Consider the following 21779-nt stretch of genomic DNA (forward strand, 5'->3'; position numbering starts at 1 on the left):
TCATTTTTTTTTTTTATAAAAAAGGACAAAACATAAGAAAACCAAACTGCATAAGGAAAAGATTATTGTAGGGTAACATTATCTATGCAGAGAGCACACGTGAATGGCTGAGGTTTGTCAAATACATCAGTCATATTAAATGTAATGGATTAAGCCATCTATTAAAGGATAAAGATTTTTAAATGGGCTCACAGGAAAGCTCACTTTATGCTGAATGCATGAAGCAAACCTAAAACAATGTGATCTTGATAGGCTAGAGAGTAAGGGACGACCAGATGTGCACCATAAAAGAATAACATAGAAAGTACAGGTTGATATACTCTTGACAGAAAAAGGAGACTAGATTAGAAGGCATTGAAGGTAAAATTTGTAGTGCTAAACACTCTAACATCTAATAAATATATAAAACTCTATATGAACTAGTGAACAACGAATGCTAAATAGGAAAAACATGTATTAAATACCAAAGAGAATGAAAACCACTAAGACTGGCTGAATTGAGCTCTATATTACCACTGAACTATAAATTATGTAGACATATAAGTATGCAGTAAATATATATATATACACATACATACATACATATAAAATTTTGGTACAATGCTGTTATAGGAGGATAACAATGTAAGTGCCTTAGTCTAATGTGTCCAAATGTCATGGAAACCGAACTTATATTTACCAAGTCAAGGGCACCAAATTGATTTTAAATAATATACACGGCACTTTTTATGTGACTTTGGTAGATTTTAAAGATAACACCATTTAAAATAAAAGACCTCTTACTCAGAGATTTTTTTTTTTAGTAGCAAGACTGAAGGGAGGTAAAGTAGATACCTTTTGTTCTTTACATACATCTAGGATTTAGGAGGTCACATGCATCTGAAGGTCTAAAGACAACTCACAGCAGTCTGTTCTCACCTTCCACCTTGTAGTTTCAGCAACCTGTCTGGACCTTCTCTTGAGATTTAAGATTTTCTATTTCTTTAAGAATATGTAAAGAAAGAGAAATTGGGAAGCAACATTGCCACGTTTCTGTGAAATGATCATGCAAGCACTACGTATCAGACACATGACTGGTTAGCGATGCAAGAAGAAACTGCAGGGACATAAAGTTTGATAATCCCTTTTTAAAACGTTGACGTATTTCACTTCCCTTACTGGTGGGGATGATGCGTATGTGGATGGGAGAGCACTGCTTGTTGGAATTGCTCTGCTTCTTTCACCACATAGGTCCAAGGAAATGAGTTCAAATCCTGAGACTGCTTAGCAAACACTTTCCTCTCTGAGACCTCTCATGAGCCCTACACTACCACGTTAACATGCTTTTGCCCACCTTTCGGATTCTTCTGCAGCCTTTAACAACTGTGTCCTCTCCTACGAAGTGCAACTATTATCATAAAAATTGGAGACAAGTTTTTCACGATATGGATTATGATAGACCTTCAGTGTAGATGTTTCTCTGACCGGCTCAAAAGGAAAATATGGGAAGCAACACTTCAACTCAGAAAATGATAATTTTAATGAAGAATCAATTAAAAGGAGAATAGGATTTGTAAAAATATTATAATGATTCATTATTACTTACTTTAAAAAACATACATAGTTCATTAACATTCTTTGCTAATGGTAATTCTATTGGATGTTTAATGATTAACATGAAAGACCTGTTTAATGATGCTAGATAGAAAAAATAATTTCCTATTTCCATGTAGCTTAGAAAAGTGCTTCCAAACATTAAATTAATTCATATCAGTAAGATCTGGATGATGTTTCAGCTGGGCTTTTCCAAAGCAAGGATGTAGATCAGGCATGCCAACTACCCCACTATTACACAAAGCAGATCCAGTCAAGTGGTGCGATTTTAAATTACTGACGTTTCCGAAATACTGATATCGTTGTTAATGATAATGATTATTTTTGCAGATTGGACTAGGGGTTCAGCAATCTGGCCTAGTCTGTACGGCTGGCATCCACTTAGTCACTAAATTACTCAGTCACAGTGTGTATGCAATCTGTTCTTTTGAACAGCTCAGGCTGCCTGGTGTGGCTCTTGGATGTTCCCCTAAGGCTCCTGTGTAAGTGCTTGCTACTCAGCCCCTGGCCATTTCAGCAGCAGCGAAATCTCTAAAATGCACGGAACTGAGGAAAGCCTTTTGGTGCGTGGGGCCACGACCTTAAGAGGATTGTGAGACTCCAGTATCTTTCCCTCCTCCCTGTTCAGTTCCTAGTCATAAAGTGGTAGGAACGAGGAAATGGAATAGCGAGGTTTCTGCAAAACAGTGATAATTTTAGCATGGCATATTAAGCCCGGGAGGCAGTAAATTTAAAGTAGTGATAAGAAGTAAAACCAAATAAGCCCACGAGTTGGCTCCATCGCTCACACTGTAGCACGTGTTGCCTATTCACAGGCACCAGAGAGGCAAGGGGCAGAGGTGATTAATCACAAACGGCAGCCTCCCAATTAGGAGACAAAGTATCCCCCGTCTCAGGCATTTTGTGAAAATCAATGAAAACTAACACAGGTAGCATTTCCTAGTAAACTGTGTCTTTTTTTTTCTTTTTGAAAAAGGGATGAGTAACTTTTTGTGTGATATTATAGAGCTATATTTTAGGATCAGTATCTATAACACACTTGTTACATCCTTTCTAAAGAATAAACTGTTGGTGGAAGAAAAGGAGAGAAGGCAGGGAATGAAAATCACTATTCTCATAATTGTTTTATTATATACTGTAAGATTTTAATGGAAAAATAAGCATGGTTCTAGAGTGAAGGAAACAGTAGAGGCACAAACACAGTAGTGAAGAAAATCATGAATTTTCTCCCATTTGTGGAAACCGATGGTTCAACTTTATCCAAAACAAACCTCATTGTATAAAGAGAGAAATCCTATCTAATGCATTTATGGGGAAGGCATTTTGATCATATCTGTACAAATCTGGGGTTATTTTGGAAAACCCTCCCATGTTTTCATGGATACTGATTTCCTTGTGGTGAGCAGCTGCTTATGACCTTAAAGAAAGCAGAAGCTGTGGAATGCTGGCTTGCTGGCTTGGACTGGCCTGGGCTCGCCAGTTAATGCACAAACAACAGTTTAATTCCACTTGGGATACAGGTATATTTGGGGTTGCAGAAATAACACAGCTTGGTCAGTTAGTTTTGAACCAGAACAAGTAAGCCACAAGAGGGCATATTTTTCTTCATTTTATCAGCCTTGTGCAAACAAGGACGACTTCAGCAAGGTAGCATATGAAACCATCTCCACCACTGTCCTACAAGAACACAGTGGCCTCAGATAGACTCTGAGTGTGAAGGAATGATAATGATATAAATGGGAAGTAAAGCAAACTTGAAGGTATTTTTTTGCAAGTGGTATATAGAGAAATTATTTTTCCGTAAACTCCTTTCTTGAGGACTGTTGATTGATATAAGTATAATGTTACAAATAAAAAAAATGAATCATTTATCTAACTTCAAAATCCCCTCTTTTACAACATCCCACGTCAAATGGTCAAGTGTGGGAAACCTTTCCAGCTTCTGGTGAATTTCAAAGTCAAGGAGGTTTTTCTTTTCCGAGGTCTCAGGATTTGTGCCAAAGGGGCTGGGTTGTGTTTTTATTTTTATTTTGAAACACATTCCTGCTGAATTTAATTATTCACCACACCCCAACCCAGCTAAATAAATATAACCCTAAGATTCCAGCCTGAAAAGTCTTGAAAAATAGCTGACTTTTTTTTTTTTTAAAGACCCTATAGCATAGTGGAAGAAACATTCCAGACAGGACATTGGGGCAGGAACCTGAAGGAGGTGGGTGGTCATTCCATCTCTCTTGACTCTGCTCTCCTCACCAGAAGATGTCTCAGTAGGCAGTCTCTAAGACTGTTCCTCACTGTGAATGTCTGTGAATACTCCTGCTGAAGACTAGTCCCTATTAAAGACTCTTAAAGTGAGATCCGGACAGCTTGGCATTCCAACTGACTAACCGTAAGTTATTTACTGCTCTTATCTGATGGATGACGAGCAGTTGTGTACCTCTAAGATGTATGTGAAAGATAAAGTTATGCATGCTCCTCTCAACTACTAGCTAACTATATATCTAATGATTTGATGATGGAAAAGTCTAATGAACTGATAATGAGTGAATTTCTAAGATCAAGTGAAACAGTGCACGTGATTAAGTGTGTGTGTATTTGTATGTGTGTGTGTGTGTGTGTGTGTGTGTGTGCATGTTGGGGTGTGCTTGGTGCTTATTAAAGAGAAATACCTTATAGAAGATAAAGTAGAGGAGCCACGTTTAGCTCATGCCATCACTTGTTCTAATTAAACATAAATTATCATAAGTCCCAGTTTCAGTCTTATATTCCTGTATTGACGTGTTAATATGTGAAAGAACATCCATAAATTAGTGTTTATTATAATGTTTTATGTGTGATCACGTTAGAACAGGTTTGGTATACATGAGTATTAAATGGCCTGTTTTAACTTTCTATTTTCTTTCATTGTCTCTGGGTGGGCATAAATTTTCCAGTATCTCTTTCATTCCTTTTTTTTTTTTCTTTTGAAATCTTTGAGTTTCCACTTATTTGGGGCAATACAGCTAAAACAGCACATTTGATGAAAAGAGTCACAATCTGGCAGCTTCTGAGAACACGCCCAAATTATGAGATGCTGTTAGGATGACATTCTGAACCTCGTAATTATATTCTCAGTGTCAGAGGAACATTGTACAGAGGGGTTCTCCGTATACAATTTACTTAAACACCCCCAAAATATGTGTTTTCTTTATCCTACATTTTCTCTTTAGACTGAAGAAGACACACTAGCAACAATTCAATATATCTAAATGATGACATACATGTTTCCACTGTAACTAAGGGTTGTTTGTTGAATCCTCAATAGCAGTCCCTGGACTCAAGTTAAACCGCATAATGAACCTCATATTTTAGCAAAACAATGTAAATGACTCCCCTTATCCTAAGGATTCCTGCAATAATTCAGGTACTGTGTGTCTCCATAGGACAGGGAGCCAATGTCCTTTGGTGACAGTAATATCAGAGTCCTGGAGTTTTTAAAGCCTTCCCATTGGGACACAATACAGTTAACACACATTCTAGTGGGAAAAGTTCAACAACTAGGTATCCCCATCACCTGCACTTTTTTTCCTGAACGTATCCACACCCACACAAATTAGCTGAACACATAGCAGGTTCAGGATAACTAGGAGGATCTTGAAGGCTTAGTAAGCTGCACAGCTCAGACCATTTACCTTATTTTGAGACTCTGCAGTTGATTCTGCCTGCTTCATGCTCAGAGTGATTAAAAGGAAAGAAGGCACAGAAGCCATATCCCAGATGCTCTTTTCTCATGGTACCTTCAGGAGGCTCTAGAAAATCCAACCTAAATTCGAAGTGAGGGTACTTCAGACTAAAATGGTTCAATGCTAATTCATGGGCCTTGTATTAGGATCTACGGAAATAAACACACAAAAAGCCAACACGTACTGCATGTAGGCACATGCCTAACTAATTATGATATAACATGAAAGGGGTTTCTAGTAATACCGAATATCAAAGTGCTTTAGAAAAACAGGAGGGAATGACTAATACTGTGGGGGCTTTGTAGAAAGAGTTGCAATGGTATCGACGACGAGGCATCCTTCAGTGTGAGGACAGTAAACAGAATGATTTAGATAGGAGGGGAAGGGGAAATCCAGAGTTAACAGCAGTTCTCGTTAGACATGATATTTCAGTCAATAAGCCAAGAAAAACATTCAAAACTTCATGAATAATGCCTAAGTAGAGAGCTCCTTACCATGAATCCCCCAAGTGAGAAAGCACACAGACATGCTGTAGGAGTTAGAAAGAGGTAGTGGGTTCACACGAGGAGTCTGGACTCTTGATGACTGGTTAAGAATGTAAACAAATATAACAATACAAAACTAGAGGTTAATGCAAGAAACACTAAGGTTATGGTTAATTATGAGAGAGATGGCACATTGACAAGGAATCTTCAGAAAGGAGCTGCTATGGGTTGAAACAGCCTGTGAAGATTTCAATTTTCCTATGTGAAAAGAGAAAAATTATGGGGTTGGCTGGTGACAGACAAAATCAAAGTTATAGAGGCGGGCAGCATGGGACACAGTACAGAACCTTGGTCAGAGTTAAGAAACCTAAGCCCCTCATTAGGCTGAGTCTGCCACCAGCCACCTACAATGCGAAGTGACTCACTTCACGTCTGTGGTCCCCTGTCTTCTGCTGGTAGGAGGCTGAATTAAGAGTTCTTTTACGCCCTTCACTTCTCCCATCACCGTGCTCGCCTTCTGACCATCCCCAAGTAACAAACAGACCCCTTGTCATTTCCTAAGGTTGCACCGAAACTTTGCGGCGCCTATATTTAAAGTCAGAGCACAGGCAAGTAGCGCTGGCTGTCTGGTTTCTATGGGACTACTTAAAGGGAGCTCTAGGTGGCAACTAAGGTCATGGTTAGAAGTAGACTTCTATTCATGGTAGGATTTGCCATGTCGCTGTCCACAAGACTCAATTGTACAGGCCCTTCCCACGTCCGTGTGCGTGGCCCTACACTAGCCTTTGCTTTTTAAGAAATTCGTCTAAGTAAGCCATTTATTAATTATACATGATTTTCTTAGGATTCTACCCCTAAATTGGGAGTTTTAATTTCCTAAAAATCTATGTCCAGGGTCTGTGCTCGTATTCCTCCAAATTATTCTTGTTGTGTGATCAAAGTTTGCAAAAAAACGTTCAAAAGAACCCAGAAGGAGGGCCGCGCCCACCACCTGGGGCCAGTTGTGAGGATACAGGTGAAGGTTCCACGTTGCCAAGCCTCAGGGGTCGGTCACTGAGGAGAACTAATTCGCTCAACCTTTCCGGGCCACTAAATGTAGGCTGGAGTTTACCAGAGAAACACCTGTACTTTTCCTAGGGTAATTGGAATTTTTAGGGTGGCATTTGTGGTCAACCATCGCCCCTGTTGTTTCTGCCTGGAGTCCTTTGGGTACTTTCTGAAAGAGAAGGGAATGCAGGCTCTCTAAATCACCCAAGCCCAGACTGAGACGACAGGGGTGGCTTTACTGACTGACACAACACCCCATCCTCCCCAAAGCACTCATAGATCCGGCCGGAACTACCTCCAAACCCACCCAGGACAGCCAGGCGCAGACAGGGAAGGTCTGTGAGCTCAGGAGGGATTGCCAGCACATCGGAAGAGGCCCGGAGCTGGGGGAGGAGATTGGAGGGAGAGGTAATCCCTGGCGTTCTGAGCATCCCCTTTTTAGAAAGACGGAGTCTCTCCCAGGACAGCTGCTGCGGTCACACCACAAAGTTAAAAGCCGCCTCCTGCTTGGAGCGTGCCTTTCCTCACCACGCTCCCCGGCCAAGGAGCCAACTGGTTGGGTCGCTGTCCGCGCGGAGAGACGCTCGCGGGGGTACAGGAGCGCCCCCTGCCTTCCCGCCCCGCCGAAGCCAGCGCCTCCGCGCTCCGCCAGGGCCGCCCGCGCTCCGCGGCTCAGCCTGGGCTGCGGCTCCTAAGAACTCGCGCCTGTGCCGGGCGTCCCGGTCCTCTTGGCCATCGCCGGCTGTCCCTTCTTCTCTCCTGAAACAGCGTCGGAGGGAAGAGAAAAAGCGGCAGGAGTTGCCAGCAGGGAGGTAAGTCTGGGTTCGGGTCACCTGCCGCTCCAGTGGGAGGGTGCTCTGGCGGCTTAATGTTAAGCAGGGATGGTGGGATGTGAGCGCGACTGTGGATCCGAAGTGGTGACCCTGGGCGACCGGGATGTGGGGACCTTTACCGAGTCTGAGAAGGCGCCGGAGAGCGCACCGGGAGCAGCTGCGCCTCGGGACAGACTGGGGAGCCCAGGAGCTCCGCTTCTGAGATCCTGCGACAACTGGGGCGCAGTGCCACCACGCCGCTGTGTTTCAGAATCTCACTCCGAAGCTCTGCCAGCCTGTGCTGCTGAAAGTTTGCTTTCCGGGGCGCCGCGCCTGAGAAATTTACCCTCTTCCTGGATACCCCTTTCCGGGTCCCCCTTCCTAGGCTTGACAGTCAAAGAAACTTGGGGAACGTGCTTCCCAACTCCCCACAACTACAGGTTCATTCGGAGCAGCGGTGGTAGGGGCGGTCCAGAATGAATTAAGCAAAGTGTAACTGCGCCCTGCTCGCCCCTTTTTTTTCCTTTTAGCCTGGGGACACAGAAGGTAGGAGCAAGATGGTTGTTTTGCTTGTGGCACTTTGAGAAAGGGAGCTACAACACCTTTTTTTTCTTTGAAAGAAATCGCGACTGGCGGTCTGTTGGGAGAGCGCAACCCTCTTGCTAGGGCGGGGTGGGGTAGGAGGTTTTGAAGCCAGATAACAGCCTCTAAGCTTGCTGACTGTGAAATAAGGTTATGGCAAGTGTGCTGCAACCAGGGAATTCTGTGGCCCCGGATACGACCCCCCCCCCCCCCCCCCCCCCCCCCCCCCCCCCCCCCCCCCCCCCCCCCCCCCCCCCCCCCCCCCCCCCCCCCCCCCCCCCGTGCATCTAACCCCGAGGGCACCACCTAGGCTCTCTCAGATTCTCCAACTGCTCTGGCAATCTCGAGGACTGTTTTCTGAAACGATATTCCTTTCCCGATGACTTCTGTTCAACCTCATGGGATGAAATGAGTTGATTTGCCTAAGTCCAGGCCCTTGGAAGGACTTGACAGGAGGAGGAGACACCCCTGTGCTCTGGCTGGGCTATCAGGAATGTGGGGACTGGATTGGAGACACACGCCTGGCAACTGAGGCTGCTGACCTCAGCCATTAGGTATTAAGGATGTCGGAGCTCAGTTGGCGAACTTTTCACCATATTGTGTCAAACCCTAACAGAATGCAGTATCCCTACGTGGATTCTTCTTTCTCCACCCAAACCCTTGGCATCACACCCCACTCTAGCCGCGAGTTTCTATTTGCACCATAAAAAGAAGCAGAAAGTACCAGTAACTGGAAAGGACCTAAAGTCTCAAATTCCAAGGAAAAGGGTTCTCTTGAATATGTGCACCAGCACTGGGAAGGCAGAGAACTCAAAGGAGTTTACATGATAAAGAGATACCATGCTCATCCCAGCCCCACCTCCCACCCTTGGCCCTGCACCTTGGAGTATCTCTGCTGCTTTTGTGCAAGGCATGACAACAGCCAGGGCAAGGGCCATCAGAGCCTTCTACATCTGACATGTGGGGAGAAAAATATGAAGAATACAGAAGGGAGGGAGGCTCAAGCCATCACTCTGTGGAAGCTGTTCGCCCTCCCTCTCTATCTAAAGTGCAGGAAGGATCAATATTGGGAGTGACCAGCCATAGCTGGCAGTTGCTTTAGCTCCCTGTGGTCTTGGAGTCCTGGCTAGCGCGGCTTTCAATGACAGGCTACTAAGTGATGGCCATGCAGGGGTCAAGAGATGGGAACAGACCTTTGCCCTTAAAAAGAACAGTCAGGAAATGATGTTCAAAGAGATAAGCAGAGGATCAAGAGGTAACTGAGAGACAATGAAATGGGACTAATTTGACCTGCCAAAATTTCACATGGAATTTACCCACTTATGAAATGGAAAATTGCTGGAAAAGGAAACTGACATTTATCAAATATCTATTGTGTCCATGTGCTCTGTATTCTGTTTCATTGCTCTCAATATTGTGTAAATGGTCTTTTGATGATTAAAAAGGAAAAATTAATATTGTTCCATTGGACATTTATATTGGTACGAATAATCATACTTTTAAAAGTTACATCAATAGGAGAATGTACTAAATCCTCACTCTGTTCATTTTAGAGGTGACAATAGAATCAAAATGATGATGATTTCTGTGAACAAATATACATTGTAAGGGGTAAGGCTGCTGTAGGGGCTCAATTGCTTGGCTGTGGCTCTCCCTTCAGGAACCATGACTCTACTGGAAGGGAAGTCTTTTCCGAGGTCTATATGAGTAAACACGTCTATGTGGAGAGCACTAGAGAAGTTGGTTGGAGAGGACAGAACACCTCATCTCCAGACCTATAAATGTTCATAATATCAAAATTCCAAGTGTGTATGTATAACATGTTACCAAAACTATCGGGACTTTAAACATATTTCTAAAAGCAAGAGAATAACCTTATCTGACAGCAACTCTCAAGTTGAGAACACCTGTTTCGATGACAAGTTTCCCCTTGACCTACACATCAGAAACCTTCATATTTTGGCCACTGTTTTACCTTCACAAGAGTCTGCTGTTCATTAGAAAGAAGGATAAAGACTGGGTTCCCGGCTCCTCTTGCTGACTTCCTGAGGGAGAAGCCTGGGGAAAAATGTCTGTCAAGGCAAAAGTCTGAAGCCAATCAGGAAGCCAATCACCATGAGTAGAATCTTCAGGTGAATGATAGAAAAATAGTTACTGGGATTTCCCTATTTATTTATTTATTTATTTATTTATTTATTTATTTATTTATCTATGATTTCTGTCTCTTCCCCGCCACCGCCTCCCATTTTCCTCCCCCTCCCCCAGCCAAGCCCCCCACCCAAAGAGCAATCAGGGTTCCCTGCCCTGTGGGAAGTCCAAGGACCACCCACCTCCATCCAGGTCTAGTAAGGTGAGCATCCAAACTGTTTAGGCTCCCACAAAGCCAGTACGTGCAGTAGGATCAAAAACCCATTGCCATTGTTCTTGAGTTCTCAGTAGTCCTCATTGCCAGCTATGTTCAGCGAGTCTGGTTTTATCCCAGACTTTTTCAGACCCAGGCCAGCTGGCCTAGGAGAGTTCCCGATAAAACATCCCCATTGTCTCAGTGTGTGGGTGCACCCCTCGCGGTCCTGAGTTCCTTGCTCGTGCTCTCTCTCCTTCTGCTCCTGATTTGGACCTTGAGATTTCTGTCCGGTGCTCCAATGTGGGTCTCTGTCTCCTTTCATCACCTGATGAAGGTTAATATTCAGGAGGACGCCTATATGTTTTTCTTTGGGATTTCCCTTTCACGGGACTGCCTTTGTAGGCGATAGTTTCCCTGATGAACTTGTTCTCCATTTTGTAGGGGAAATCTGCACAGAGATAAACTTGTTGTTATTATTGTCATTGCTATGTGTCAGAGTGAAGACTGTGTTTGTGTGAGGGAAAACCAGGATGGCACAATGACAAAGGTGGAGGAAGAGTATCTGACAGAACAACATGGTGCCTTAGGTTTGAATGTGAGTCACCAACTGTATCTTCTTTTCCAGACTTGGGACATACTTCATCCATACTTGTAGTTAAATTAAGGCAGAATCTTTTATGATTCTTAGTTCTTACCTTTCATATGGTTCATTGTGTGGACACGGCACGTTAACTGTCATACAGTTTGCAGAAATTATCATGCGTCTCGGTAGATATTTCCTAAGGTTAGAAGCATCTTGTGGCTCAGCATTCACTTATTAAAGTAGTAATGAAGTTGCTGGGCTAAGTTTCCACCAGGTTTTTATGAATGTGGACTATCAAGTCATCTTAAATAGAAAGTCTTCCAGTGACTGTTATTGTAAAAAGTAGTAGGATATCTTCAGATTGTTTAAAACAGCTTCATTATCTAGAAAAAAAAAGTTGACCAAAATTGGTCTCTCATCTAGAAGGCTTAATATTTTTATGACATGTTCATGAGAAATTGTCCTTTTCATTTAATAAACAAGAGTAGCCAATGGTCTATGTTGTTATTATTAGTAGTGGTATTTTGCTACAAACACATGCAGCTTCATAGCGTATCCAAGGAAGGTGAAAATGTCTTTGGGGCTTTCCTATCACAAGCCTTGAGGTTAAACCAGAGCAAGCTGCCACATTTAGGGACTAAGCAACAACAACAGTAGAAATGATGATTGATACTTGGACAATATTTGGTGACCACAAAATCACAATGTTGGTTTATAAAACTTCTCTTCCTCTAGGAGACTTTGGCCAGATACTCCCTTACTTTTATGTCTTTGAAATCCATCCTTACTTGAAATACTTCAATTGTTTCTCTGTGCTTATATTGTTTATAATCCCTGCCTAGATCATAGAAATCTGGAGAAAAATAATTTGTCTTCTCTTAATTTTTAATACCTTTAGTTAATACTGTACAAAGCATCTATCACATATTATTAAAATCTAATTAATTATTCTACAGATAGTAATTTAAATATCTATAATGTTGACAAAATCATTCCACATTCATACTTGTCTTGATTATAACAAGTAGATATTTTCTCGTTTCTGGATTTTTCCTATTCACTTAAAGGATTTAGCTCCAGATTGTAGTGACCGTGCAGTAACACAGGAAGGGCATACACTCATGCACTTAAAAGAGTTACGTACGCCAAAATTATTAAATTTGTGGGCTTTTTGGAAGAAACTAATTAATTAAGAATGATTTAATCTATGTCATCTGTGAAAATGGTAGTTTAATTTTAATCAGTAAAGTATTTGAGAAAAAGAGACAATTTATTGTAAATACAAATTATTGATAAGCAGCTACAACACTTTGAAAGTTATTTTGGATTTTGGTAATGAGACAGATTCATTACTGCCATTTTTACATAAAATAAATGATCAAGCAACATGTACACACAAGGGCTTTTAGGAAGATAGTCCATGTGCTAAAACATAGGGCTCTTTTTAATTATTTTGACCCTTCACTGCAATTATTTGATTTTGCATTTCCACATTTACACTTACGTTAAACCACTTTAATAGTACTGAAACAGTGCATTTTCAAGCTGCTTACTAATCTTCTGTTAGTAAGTCCTTTCAGTGCGCTCATTCAATTGTAACACTCCATAAGCCATATACACCCCCCTTAACTGGAAGGGAGGAGTAAAGCAACGTGTGAAGGGGCTCCGTGACCCTGAGAGACTTATCTGGATTAATCCCTCTTCCGGCGTAGACCATCATCCTTCACCTTGCATCCCCTTCTGCTTTGAGAAAGAGGAATTACTTCTTTTACATCCCTTATTTCTTCTGGGAGACAGTCTAGTAATTTTAGAAAGTGGTATTTCAATAAGTAATGCTGAGCAAGGCTTTCACCGGCAACTCACAGGAATGTGCAATGATCTTCCAGTTAATCAAAAATTGTCCTAATGGAACTATCGCATCCTAAAGTAGTAAGCTAATACACACACACACACACACACACACACACACATACACACAAACACACAAACGAGCAAGCACAATACAAATGAAAAATAAATTATTCAGCTTCTTAAAATAAAGCAAGATTACTTATGTGGTAAATAAAGTTGTATAACTATATCAAAGTAACACAATCTATCTTAAATGAGTCATGCTTTTTTCTGCACCTTTTAATTAAGATTCTTGAATACTTTAAACAGACATTGGAGATTATGGTGCTGTTTGTAATCCAGATGAGCTTCCCAGCTGCTATTTAAATAAATGACCTAAGTACATATAACCATAACTACATTGCATAACAAAAGTTACAATAGAAACTTTCTCAGTAGAGATGTTGACTGGACTCATTAGAATAAAGAGACTGAGAAATAATATTGGCCAATTTATCATTAGTTTGTATTAACTTTGAAAAGTGGGACTCAGAGTAAGGCCTCCTACTGACTTCATTTTTTAAAGTCCCTTAGAGGTTGGACTCATGAATTCTCAAAAAATATGGTTGCCTAAACAAGACCTGCATGATGAGAATTCCAGCTGAAGTCCAACATAAACTGGGGACATCTCATGATGCCTGAGCCTAGGTGAAGAGTTACAGTCAACTACTGCTGAAAAGGGAGAATCCATTTTCTCCAGGGTGCGAAAGTTTCCAAGTGAGTTGTCCAATTACGAGTGGTCATCTCTAGGCTCATGTGTTTACAAACAGCACTAAGTGAACTCAGGGGCTTGTGTATGTGACTCTATGCTTGAATGTACACATGTGTAGCATCAATTAAAGAAGAGCTCATGAGTGGGAGAGATAACAGAGGAAAGGGGAGCTGGAACAGGGAGAAGAAAAGGTGAAAGTGATACAAATAGGGTTCTCACGTATGGAATTTTCAAATATTAAAAAGGCACAGGTGGATCCATGCCTAATGATGGAATGTTGTCAAATTAAATCTGCATAACCTAGCTCCTATGACATGTATAAAATTAGCATAAGTTGTTTTTCTTTTTATCTTTATCATAAAAGAATAGGCTATAAGTACTAAATTCAGGTATTCTGAAGTCTAGTATTTATTATTATTGTTATGCTCAGGGGATATTTGGTTCTCATATATAAAGTAATTAATCGACGAAAGTAACAAGAGTTCTATAAGGCTTTAAAAAATTCAAAAGGAACAGTGTTCTTATTATGGAAAGCAATTTTATTTTGAAAATATTATACTGCAATTTGAGCCTGCAAATTGCCTTTAATATTAACTTCTAGATTAGTAGGAATGCCACTAATTCAATTTTACTTGTTGAAATAATTTGTATAGTTTTATGAGATTTCTAAAATTCTTATTTTGAGAGCTTTCACGGCAAAAATCGTTGAGGATCACTATTCCAAAATTAATAAATTTGGGAAGCAAAATGTAGAAAGGTCAGGAATAATTTTTTCATACATCTACTACATTCAAAGATATGTGGTAATTACTAAGACACGAGTAAGTTTAAATTAGAGTTAAGTTTTATATTTAACAAAGAGCAACTGCATTTTGCTTTTTAATACCATTCTTCAGTAGAAAGAACCCAGTTTCCTTAGAGAAATGACTAATTCTAAAACCACCTTGTAATATCAGAAAATAAAAGAACACTAAGCAACATACACAAACACACCTAATGTACATACACACACACGTACACACACTTATTCAACCACATATATACAAAATCACACACATCACATGTATACATACACACATGCATGCATACACTAACTCATCCACAAATATATACACATACCCCACATGTGTATATACACATGCGAGCACACACAAACTCACACAAACACACATACTCACACAAACTCACACATGCATATGCATACCTACCCTCCACATACATGTATACATATATTCACTCACAGAAAAATATACATTCACAAGCAATCACCTGAACAAAGCCTTACACACACATGTCTTCATATACACATGTCTACACACATGCCCACACATGTGCACAAACATACACATGTGCATACTTACACACATTTATGCACACAAACACACACATGCTCTTACTCATGTATATGCAAACAACATTCATGTTCACACATGTACGTGTGCACACAAATGATAGCTGTATGCCAAAAAGACACAGGAAACAATGTTTAGAACTCCCAGTGATCAAGATACAAATAATATGAACAATCAAAGCTGTAGTAATAGTTATGAAACAAGTATAAAACAAATATTCATGAAATTATAGTAGTTTTCATAATTTTTATCAAATACTAAAGATAGGAGAAAATTTAGGGTCCCTGTGCAGAAGAACTTCAAATAATTTCTGTACTGAGGTGAGAAAGAGAAATAGAATAGCTTTGGGGTGAGAACAGTTTTCTCCCCAAAGAGCATGGTGTGAAGGGGGCAAAGAAAGAGAGCACTGCGCAGGAATTAATTCTCACGAACCCCATCTTACTGCCAGTGTCAACCACGTTGTCACATTTAAAATGACAGCCATAGATCTCATGGACGGAATGGACTCTTCATGTGAGTGAGTAAAAGTGGTGTATTTTAAATCGGGCTCTTTCTTAAATCTGTAATCCTATGAACGGCAGAGAAAAAAACTTGAGACAAATTACACTAGTGGAAAATTTAGAAATCCTCACGCCTCCAATGTCATCAATAACTAGGACAGCTGAGATACTGTTACAGATTAAAGGATATAATGAAAATGTCCTATAGACTCCTTGTAAAAATGTAAATAAATTTGGAACTGATAATATTTCCTTAATGGTTTATTATTTGTAGTGATTATCCAAACCAATGTAAAATATAGATAATGGCAAAAGCTGGTGTGAGTTTTAGGGAAACTGCTCTATTTTCTAAGTGTTTTTAGAAATCTAAAACCCCTCTGAATCATTGTATTTACAGCTGGCATTGAGAAAGCAGACTGAAGGTGAGCCATTTTGTACCCATCAGGGTTAACCTCTCTCTCTCTCTCTCTCTCTCTCTCTCTCTCTCTCTCTCTCTCTCTCTCTCTCTCTCATTCTGGGGTGTGTGTGTGTGTGTTCATGTGTTTGTCATGTATATAGGATTTTTCCTTATATATGTCTGTGCAGTTGTCAGGAGAGATTGAATGTTTGATTACTTTCTTTCATTTGGGCATCCTATTAATGCTGCTAGCGTCTTCTGTTAATAATAAAGATAATAAATCTGATCATCACAAAAAAATACAGTGACTTGGATATCCTTATAATTATTTCTTTTCAAAATAAGACAGAATACTGAATTTTCAAAATCTTCTGAATCACATTATTGTAGTTTGTCATGAAAATGAAGCTGTATGTTAGCAACCAATGGATCAGTCTTAAGTGTTTAAAGGCATAGAGAAGGGTTTTCTCTCTGTATTTCTGCTGCTTGCTGACTTTACTGAGATCCATCATTGTTCCCAGATGTCTTCAATTCTAGATAAAGGTTAGCCTTCCAAAATTCTTATCAAAGTCAATGAATGAATACTTAGACTTTTCTCTTTCTTTCAACCTCAAGGAACCGACTCTGTCAAATACATTAAAGATTATTATCCATCAAATTCTATGTGTGCAATAACTATGCGTCACTATGTTGTATGCTCTAGAATTCCTAGGGAGCTTCTACCTTCCATAATCCTTCCTAGAAGCTGAGGCATATTTGTATTTCTGCGAATGTTAGTGACAGTAAAGAGGATTGCCTCTTGCCACTGGATCAATTATATTTATTACACACCCACACCCACACCCACCCACCCACCCCCCCACACCCCCCCACATATATATACATATATATATGAGTACTCACATGTATATATTTTCATGTACTTGCATATTACACGAGTCTATATTACACATTCACACATATCTATATGCATGTATGTACTCACACACATACTTCTAAATACAAGTGCTCCTTCTTATCTTTATTTCTTTCTCCAAGGAGAGAGATTCATATGTAAAATTTTACTTTTTCTCACAATGTTCTTGTCTACATTTGGTACAGTTTTGCTATTGGTGCTTTGAGTTTTGTTTTAATGTGTACTTAGAAGAATTTGTTGTGTTTTCAAACGTAAGTGTCAAATGTGGTGGCACATTCCTGAAATCCCAGTCAACTGAGTGGCTGAGGCAGGAGATGGCCAAATCTTACGGCTGGCGTTGGTTGCTTACTAACAAGACCCCATTTCAAAGCAAAATGCAAGGCACTCATCTGTCATGTGCATTCAATCTCTAGGTTCAGAGAGAGAAATAAACAAGCGAATAAACAACAGCAAACAAACCAACAAAACCTGGTTTATTGTTGTGTGGGCAGCTCCCTCTACAATTGAGCCAAATACCCTGTCATTTTGTCATGTCTATGGCTTTGCTCTTTACTCCTTCTTCATATTTATAATTGTTTAGTGATGACGTGCTTTAGAGTCTAGGTTGAACTTGTGTTTTAACATGACAAATGTTAAAAACTTAGCATTTTTTTAGACTTTACTTCCTCTGTTGTTATTTTATATGAGTCATAATATGAAACACACAAGAACTTTTCTGTGAAAAGCCTGATAACCTGGCTGTAGGAGACAGGATTAAGCCTACCTCTGGTGACAGTACACTGTATTATAAACTTGTAAAAAAGACTGACATTATATGACTAATATTATTTGTACCCTCAATGAAATTATAGATTTATGTTTTCCCTGTGGCAAAAGAAATGAAAACTTTCTTAATATTTGTTCTTGATCCATGACTGTATGTAGCATGAGGGCAGGCTTGTTGGGGTTTCTGTCCTGCCCAGTTCCCACAGTCTTTAGTTCCCAAAGAAAATCACACAGAGAATCTACATTAGATATAAACTGATTGGCCCACTAGCTCAGGCTTCTTGTTAACTCTTATAACTTATATTAACCCATTATTATTATCTATGTTAGCCACATGGCTCAATACCTTTTTCAGCGGGGCAGGTCACATCCTGCTTCTTTGGTGTCTGGACAGGACTGGGAAGGAATGGGCTTCCTCCTTCCCAGAATTCTCCTGTTCTCATTGACCCGCCTCCACTTCCTGTCTGGTTGTCCTGCCTATACTTCCTGACTGGCTACTGGCCAATCAGCGTTTACTTAAAACATAATTGACAAAATATAGACAATTGTCTTGCACCCATTGTAGATGCCTAGAAGCCCAGCACTTAGCAGTTGGAGGCAGGAGGATCAAGAGTTCAAAGTTAAACTACAGATTCAAGGTCAGTTAGATGCATGAGACTGTGTCAAAAACCAAATGAACAAAAGTCATCTGACCTATGATAAGTTACCTTAGTCAAAATGAGTAATTAAACAATATTTTGTGAAAACTTCTTAAATGTTTAATTTCAATAATGGAGAATGTTTAATTCATATTTTAAAAAGCTCAGAATGTTGTTCTTCTTATCTCTTCTGAACACATTTTCAAGTAATTGTTGACTTCTGAAAAGTAATTATAACCAAATTAATATTTTAAAAATATCCTTAAAATGAAAATAATCATTTCAAATATCATCTATCTGAAATTTTAATTTATATACCAGAGCACAAAATCTCTGAATATTAATACATTTGTAGAATTATTGATTTTGGCCTTGATGTATTTTTCAATATAGAGTTGATTTTGGCTACATTGACTTTTGTCATTCCTTTCTGTTATATTTCTATATTATAACCTAGTCAGTGTTTACATATTGTTTTTAATACAGATTAGTAGACAATAAAGGTACCCAGACTCTTTTGGATGCAAAGCTATCTGCACAATAAAAGAATATCAGACACATGCTTGCATCTCAAACTGGAAAGTCGGTTCAAATCAAGAATCTTGTGCTCTGTTTGAAGTGAGGGCTTTTATCACCTGTAAAGTAGCTGTTCAGAAGTACTGATGCCAGATAGTCAGATGAGCAAACACCATCTCCCTGTCTTTGGCTCATTTCACGTTTTGCAGAGCCATGGGGATTGTTGTCTTTGACTTCTCTGTGATGAGGTTTGGCAGGGAGCATTCATTGTTCAGGTTTTTAAAAGGGCAAGCTTTTGGCAGGAGTAACTTGCATAGAAAAGGAATGCACTGCTTACACATGTGCACTCAATAAACGTTCAATGCGCCTGGGCTAACGTACTATGGGTTTTCTTTACCCCACCCTCCACCCTGGCTCTGCACCCTGATTGTTTCAAAGCCTTCTTTTGTTGTATCCCTATCAGTACATTTCTTTTCATATTTCAGGAAGCAATATTATTATTCATATTTCAAAAGGTATTAGTGTGTAATGAAGAGTCACTTCCTATCCTGTAGCCTTCACTCCAAAGTTATTAAAATAACAACTGTATTGAGGTTTCCTTTTCCCCAGTTTTTAGCAGTCAAACATCATAATGTCCATGACAACCAAAAATCATCTTTTTGTATATCCGTAATACTATGTTATTTCCAATAGTCAGAAGTAAAGATGCTAAATTACCCTTGAGGTCTGGTATAAAGGTATATATGTGTGGGTGTCTCTGTATGTATGCGAGTGTGTGGTGTGTGTGTGTGTGTGTGTGTGTGTGTGTGTGTGTGTGTGTAAAAATGCTGGTGTATGGGCACCTTAATCGGTATCAGGATGAACAAGCACAGTCATGTATATTTCCCTAGGCAGTAAGCCAAACAAGCCAGTTTCAACCTCTTTTGTGCCAGCGATTCCTCTGTTCTTTCCATATGAGGATTTTGCTGCATTTAGTTCTCCTTTCTCTTGGTTTTATCTTCTTTTGTTGCCATCACAGCTCCCAGCCCTTAGCTGAAGGCTCCTTCCATTCACTACATTCACTCAGACCCAGCAAATCTTTTCTGAGGAACCATTTTCACTCCAATCCCACTCACCTGTCCAGAAGAGAATTCCCTCCCTCTCAGTTCTTCTGAAACCACTGACCAAGCTGCTCTAGGACAAGGACTCAAGGGTGCTTGGCTATGTGTCTTTCCTCTATCATCCTGTCAGCGATTCTCCGCAGCTTTGGCCTGGACGACTCAGTCTGTTACATTCACACTGAAGGTGATCCATTCATATTCTACTGCCTTTCCTTTTTCATGTCATGACTGAATGTATAGTGAATCATAGAGCATAGTTTACACATAGAGCACTGCTCATCCCACACATATATTTGCTTTGTGTTTTTCTCTGCCTGAAGCTCATCTGTCTCCATTCATGTTCCATATTTTATTTATTTCAAGAAATATTTATTGAATGGGTGTCTGTTATATATACTGTGTGAGAGTCATTAATGGAACAAAAATGTAAAAGCATAGCTACTACTCTTAGGTAGACATTTACTACCAAGAACCAAGGCAAACTTCTCTATCACATCTGACAAATGCCTATGTCTTTTGAGTCTTTGGTAAAAGTGGTTCCCTAAACTTCCCAAACACTGCAGACTAATTCCAAAATATTCATTACTCCCCAAAATGGTAAGACCCTATTGCTGATAAGACCACATACACGTGACATAGATCACGGAGAAATCTAGCTGTTATCCATCTTGAAGTTTCACCACTACTGATTAGTGTCCATAGTGCTAGAACGTGTTATACAGACTCTCAGAGGAGAAGAGTAAGCCACACTGAAACCCAGCTATGAACTGTTATCTAAAATAGTAGCCTGCCTGAAAGATATACCTAGCCCCCAGTGGCACAATCATTAGACTGAATAGCCAATCAGTTTTTAAAATTAATTTAGTCCCATTCCATGCTATGGAACCCATACACACTTTGTTAATGAGGCCACACACCAAGAATCATGGGTCCAGCAGGAAACCCACTACTATTATTCTCCTAACAAATATAGAAGGAAACTTATTCCAAACGGCATAGAGTTATATCTATAGGTGAGTGCGTTCTCAGCCCTCAGCAGAGTAGTCCTATGACCTATTCTTTAATTCTGTCATTTTCTTCCTGACCCTCCACTGTGAGTTACGAAGAGGGCGTTCCCAGAATTTTCTCCCCTGTGCTGGATTATTTTGGGTCTCAGGCAGTTCACTACAACACCACACAGCCTAACTCACCATCTGAGATTAGTCTTGGTTGCTTATCCCTTTTATGATAAGGGAAGCCACTTAGTTTGGGAAGTAACACTTTTAGAGTCTATGATTAGGGTAATGTTGCGCATGGTTCTGAAGTGTTGGAGAGAATGTGGTGCAACGGTTTAGATGATGAATTATCAGAGAAACTAGTCCGAGTGCAATTCCTAACTATATCATTCACATGGGCTGCATGATGTCTTAGATTGGGTTTGATTGTTGAGAAGAGACACCATGGCCACAGCAATTCATAAAGAAAACATTTATTTGGGGTGGTTCACCTACAGTTCATCATCATCATGACAGGTAGCACGGCAATAGGCAGGCAGATGTAGTGCTGGAGGAGTAGCCCAGAGTCCAACATCTTGCAGGCAACAAGAATCGGCAAAATCCTGAGCACAGGAAACCTCAAACCCATCCCTTAGTGACACTCTCCCTCCAACCAGACCATACCCACTCCTACAAAGTCAAGCCTTCTAATAACGTTATTCTTTATGAGATTGTGAGGACCAATTATATTCAAACTACTGAGAATATGGGAGCCAGTTACATTCAGACTACTCCCCACACTTGTCCATTTCTCCATTTGTTGGGGTTCATAAATCACACTAAGCTCAGGA

General features: G+C 40.1%; 1 protein-coding gene across 1 annotated transcript in view; it reads left to right on the plus strand.

The window, feature by feature from the left end:
- The first annotated feature begins 6980 nt into the window (after positions 1–6980).
- Positions 6981–21779, plus strand: part of Sema3d (semaphorin 3D) — a 181204-nt gene continuing 166405 nt past the window's right edge. The window contains exon 1 of the mRNA XM_050139787.1: positions 6981–7659. The gene's annotated coding sequence lies outside the window, so the exon portion shown is untranslated. The remainder of the gene's footprint in view (positions 7660–21779) is intronic.

This window comes from Alexandromys fortis, unplaced genomic scaffold (assembly GCF_014885135.2).
Source record: "Alexandromys fortis isolate MF-2015 unplaced genomic scaffold, M_Fortis_MF-2015_v1.1 scaffold_38, whole genome shotgun sequence".
Classification (NCBI taxonomy): Eukaryota; Metazoa; Chordata; class Mammalia; order Rodentia; family Cricetidae; genus Alexandromys; species Alexandromys fortis.